Source organism: Tupaia chinensis, unplaced genomic scaffold, assembly GCF_000334495.1.
Source record: "Tupaia chinensis unplaced genomic scaffold, TupChi_1.0 Scaffold000528_1, whole genome shotgun sequence".
In the NCBI taxonomy this organism is placed as follows: Eukaryota; Metazoa; Chordata; class Mammalia; order Scandentia; family Tupaiidae; genus Tupaia; species Tupaia belangeri.
This window is the reverse complement of record NW_006160041.1, coordinates 31,220-36,720: the sequence shown is the minus strand read 5'-3', so window position 1 is coordinate 36,720 and position 5,501 is coordinate 31,220.

The following is a 5,501-nucleotide window of genomic DNA, read 5'->3' as shown; positions in this document are numbered from 1 at the left end:
CCCCCCCCCCGGGGGCCAAAGCCGCAGCCGGGGAGCGAGGGACGACAGGGCGGCGGCGGACCAGCCAGAAGCCCTTTCAAGCATAGCCGATGTTGAACCATCTTCCTCGGTCTTTAGCGCTTTTCCCTAACCGAAAGAGGTGGAGCGGCGGGGGTCGGGGGAGGGGGCCGCTGTGGATCTCAGCTCAGTTCCATCGTTGGGCACTTCGGGCGTGAGTGGGGGTGAGGAGGTGAACTCGCGAGCCTGTCTCCTGTTTCCGTGGAGAAGGATGGACAGCGGAGGAGGACATCTACCCCTGTCCACTGACCACAGCATGCTCGCCCAGGTCCCGAGGCGGACCTTAAGGCTGCAGCCCGAGACCACCGCTGTCACTGGCTGGACAGCTGGGCCCAGGGCTTTTTGTACTGGCCCTGGAGGCGTCTCCTTTCTGCTCAAGGGCATATCAATGACCAGACGCAACCCTCAGCAGACCCCAAACGGCTTTCTTCCCCATTAGGACTTGTAAAGCTAACTCCACTCCAACCTTCCATCCGCCTAGAGAGAGGTAGATGGTAAAGACGAAAGTTGTGGCATCCTGTGGAGCCCACCAGGGGACTTCGAAAGTTTGTGGAAAATGGAATTAAAGTATGAGGTTTTCTGGTGCAAAAAAAAATGTTAAAATCTAAGCATATTTTTTTAATGAAAAAAAAATGCACATTTTCCATGGACTTTTGGAGGACCCCTGGTAAAGGTGCAAAGACAGAACTCTCAGGCAGAACCTGGCACCTGAGACTGTGGCACCATGGTTGTGCTTCCTACTTTCAAACCCTCTGGGTGACTGGTCAACCCCCTACCTTTCTGCCTAAGCCATCTAAGTGACAGCCTGTATCCTCAGTGACCTTTGGCCTCCTTCTCAAGTGATGTCAGGTCATCACCCATAGAAGAAAGGAAGTGAAAGAAAAAGCTCATGCCTTCTTGGAGTGCAGATGCTCAGAGTGAAAGAAAAAATAAGACTTGAGACTGGAAGCCAAACAACCATGTCTCCTCACTGAGTCCAGCGAGGTTATCCTCCTCCTGCCCCAGTGTGGTGCCATCTTTCTGGATAAGATGACTGGGCTCATGGAAGACAAAGACCACATCCTGATAACATTGTCTGGACATTCTCACCATCGCAATCCCCCGCACGATGCTGAGGACAGCAAGCGAGAAGAAAGTAAGGCCTTGAAAGAATATACATTAGAAAATGAGTAGTATTTTTTTTCTTTTTGAGAGGTTTTTGCTATGGGGCACATGCATTCACCAGGAAGACAGAGAGAGACAGAGAGACAGAAAGCGAGAAGTCACCCCCCAGGGGAGATAGCTATGACACAGTCCCTTCTCCTCCATTCTCCTCTCAGGATCTTGGACACGCACGCACATGCGCCTGGTGTGAGTTTAAGCCACCGGGTCTGGGACTCAAACCTTGGTCAACTACATGGTAGTCCAGTGACATAGCCATTATGTTAACTGCTGGTCCCCAGAAAATGAGTAGTAATTTGATAGTCTTGTAGAAGAACATACTCTCAGCCCCCAAAAGCCGAACACCTTGACTGGAGCATAAAGATCAAAGCTGGGTACTATGAAATAGCCAGGTGATGTTTCTCCCACAAGGCTAGGGTCTGGACTTTCATATGGAAGAAAACATTGAACAGGGTCAATGCTACTTTATGCATATTCTGCTGGGATTTAAAAAAAAATAAACTCCTGGGATTTAAAGAAAAATAAAATAAAATCATCTATGTGCAGTGACTAATAATTAGCATGTGTGCTTAGAAAGGATTCTCTCCAGGGTCTGCTTTGACAGCGGGGTACTACTGGCAGTAGTAATGGGCCTTTTCTTCCCCACAAACTACAGGGGTCATGCAGGAGGTGAATTGGTGAATTAGGGATTGGTTATCCCTCTCTATCTCTCTCTAAGTCTCCCCCACTATTTGAGAGGGATGTTTTTCAGTTTTGTAGAAGATGCTGTGTAAACAGCTTCACTCCCTCCAAGCCACATTGCCTGAGGGAGTCCCCCTACATAGTCACTGCCTTTGGGAGTGACTGGAAGGAGAGGCCATAAACTGTCTCCTTTGGCCGCCTCTGGCCTGCTTCTCCCTACAGTTGCTAGATGCCACTGATCTACTCCTGACTCTTAGGAGCAGAGAACTGACCTCCCTAAGGCAGTTTGAATTCAGTTTTCCTATCACTTATAGCTCCAAAAGTTGTGACTAACGTGCCCAGCCCTGGGCAATGGGCTGGTTCAGAGGTTATCACATAACCCAAGTCAGTCTGACGAGACTAGGAATTTCATGGATCTGCTGGGAAAACAAATTGCAGAAGCTGGGCCTGAAACAGCCAAAGGCTACTATGGGAAAGGGGTCTACAGAGAGAGACCAGAGGAGAGAAGAGTAGAGCCAACCTACAGAAGAGGGCAAGATAAAGGCATTCTGATGACACTGAGTTCCAGAACCCAGTAGTGACTGACAGCTCCCTTACCGCTGTAGTTGTAGTTACAGCGACCAGTACATGATGTTTTATCCAGAGCAGCTTGAATTTAGAAACTAGGAAGGTCCAGATAAATACACTGAATTTTGCAATTGATTTATTTAAACTACAAACGCCCTCAACTTACGATGGGGTTACATACTGATAATCCATTGCAAATTGAAAATATTGGAGGTTGAAAATGAATTTAATTCCCCTAACCTACCCACCACAGTTTAGCCTAGCCTACCTTAAACATGCTTGGACCATTTATATTAGCCTATCCTGGGCAAGTTTATTCAGCACAAAGCCTATTGTATAATAATATGTTATAGTAAATCTGATAGTAATATTTTATAAAGAATTTTGGATCAAAATTCCAAGTACAGTTTTACTGAATGTGTATCACTTTTACATTTTTGTAAAGTAGAAAAGTCCTAAATCGAACCACTGTAGATTGGGGGCCATCTGTGTTTCGTTTTAAAGCTTAGTGGACATTGATGCATCTCAAGTTCTTTGTGAAGAGAACAAAGTGAAATGGTGAAGTAAAATAATTAATTCTCCAGACCTGTTTCTCCAGTATCAAAGGAGGATGCTAGAGTTCCGAGTAATCAACTAATCAACTAGTCTTTATATGGATAGTACTAGGACTCTGTTATGTGCCTGTGACATACCCAGAATTTACAAAGTGCTTCTTCACCTGTCCCTATCTGCCATCTAACTAGGAATGACTTAAAAACTAATGAACAGCACCACCAAGAGTAGCTAAGACCTAATTATAGGACACAGACTATGCGCATTATAGATCAGGTTGTTCTCAAACTGTGTAGACCCAAATTACAATTTAGTAGCTGGCAGAATGAATTTGGCTTTGTTGGCTCCATCTTGATTTTTTTTCAAGTTTTTTTTTTTTATTTATTTTTTGATGAGAGAAGGAGACAGAGAGGTTGAGTGTGAGAGAAGCACCCCCAACAGTGTCGTCACACTGCTGTCTCACCCCTAGCCTCACCAGCCTGGATCACAGGCACATTCATGCACAGAGAGACTCCTTAACTCAAACTTGGGACCTTCTCATGTGGCCTCAGCATCGTGAAGTGTTGTGTTACCACTGCACCATTGTGGCTGGCTGCTGCTTCTCCTTCTTTTTCTTTCCCCCCTGAACATATCAAAGACTGAACACAAAAATGTAGATTTAGTTCTTGAAAAAATCAAAGTCAAGTAACATTGGGCATATGTAACAGTCACGATAGGCCAGGTTTTGCTGCAGTAGCAAACATCCCCCAAAACTCCATGGCCTAACACAAGAAAGACTTTATTTCTCACCCATACAAGGCAACTGTGAATAAAGGTGAGTCCCCAGGACAGCTGTACTGTAGGTGATGGCTCACTGCTGAAACTCCATATCAGCAAATGTGTTCATGGTCACCTTGGCAAAGAAAGAGAAAGCAGAGAGAGCCAAACACCACCACCTAAATATTTCTTCCTAGAGTAATATATGTCACTTAATTTTTAAAAAAAGAATTATTTATTTAATTTAATTTATCATTATTATTATTTTTATTTTACTACACAGCACACAAACTCTCTGGCAAGGCAGAGAGAGGGAGAGAGAGAGAAAGCAAGGAAGCAAGTCACCAGGCCTGGGACTCTAACCAGCTGGTCATATGTGAGTCCAGTGCCTTAACCATCACACCATCTACTGGCCCCTACATCAATTTAACTTAACACTTCATTGACCAAAGCACGTCACATGGCCATTCTTAATTTCAAAGATGCAAGGAAGCTCAGTCTTCCCACGTACCATGGAGAGAGGGATCAGAAATTAGTGAACAATTGGGACCAGCAGTTGGCATAGTGACTATATTGCTGGACTCCCAGGTGGCCGACTGAGGTTCAAGTCCTAGACCTGGTGGCTTAAACTCATGCCCAGTGCATGTGCATGCGTGCCCAAGATTCCAAGAGGAGAATGGAGGAGAAGGGATTGGGGCATGGCCATCCCCCTGGGGGATAATTTCTCGCTTTCTGTCTCTCTGTCTCTCTCTGTCTTTCTGGTGAGCGTACGCACCCTATAGCAAAAACCTCTCCAAAAAAAGAAAAAGAAAGAAAGAAAGAAAGAAAAGAAAGAAAGAAAGAAAGAAAGAAAAGAAAAGAAAGAAAGAAAGAAAGAAAGAAAGAAAGAAAGAAAGAAAGAAAGAAAGAAAGAAATTAGCAAACAATATCTGCTGTAGAGTGAACATCCTTATGACAACAATGGGATGGAGCCCACTAGAAACTGCCCACTTGCTGTGGGACTTGATGCAGTCTCCACCCACCCTACTTGAATCATTTCTTGGCATGCCTGCCTCCTGGAGGCATTTGATTTAGCAAAGTTCTGGTATAGGCAAAGCGGACTCAATAGCCCTCTTTCAAATATCCCTGGGGATCCATGGAGTTATCACGAATGTCTCAAAAACAGATGTTTTGATCTGTTTAAAACAAAACACATCCCATGGAGAATTATTAGGATGAAAGGCAAGATGGTAACATGAAATCAAGTAAGACGTTGAGACTAGCTGTTACGCGTTCTGCAAATTGGGGAGAACTGTTTATGATCATTTTTTCTTCTGCTTTTCTCTCAATCAATCAAACACCAGGAGAGACCAGGAGAAATGAGTTTCCCATGTTCTTCCCTAGGGTGAAAGGAGAAATCATGTGGTAGATTTCTGGGGGTTGTCTGGTTTAAAGTTTTAAAAAATGTCTATGTATGTGAATGTGTGTATATATAAGCTAAAATTTAGAGAAGTAAATTTGTGAGTTGGGAATGGGAAGGCTTTTCTTCTAATAGCTACCAATGAGCATTTTCTAAAACAACATGCCTAAAAGTTTAAGAATAAATAAAACCATCTCTGGGGAAACCTCAGTTTCCTAATATAAATGGGCTTTGGAGGCAGAAGAGATAGTATCTTCCTTGTTTAAAATGCTAGGGCAGGTAAGATTACGGGGAGAAGTGAGTGGATCTGTGTTCTCAACAGTCCTTT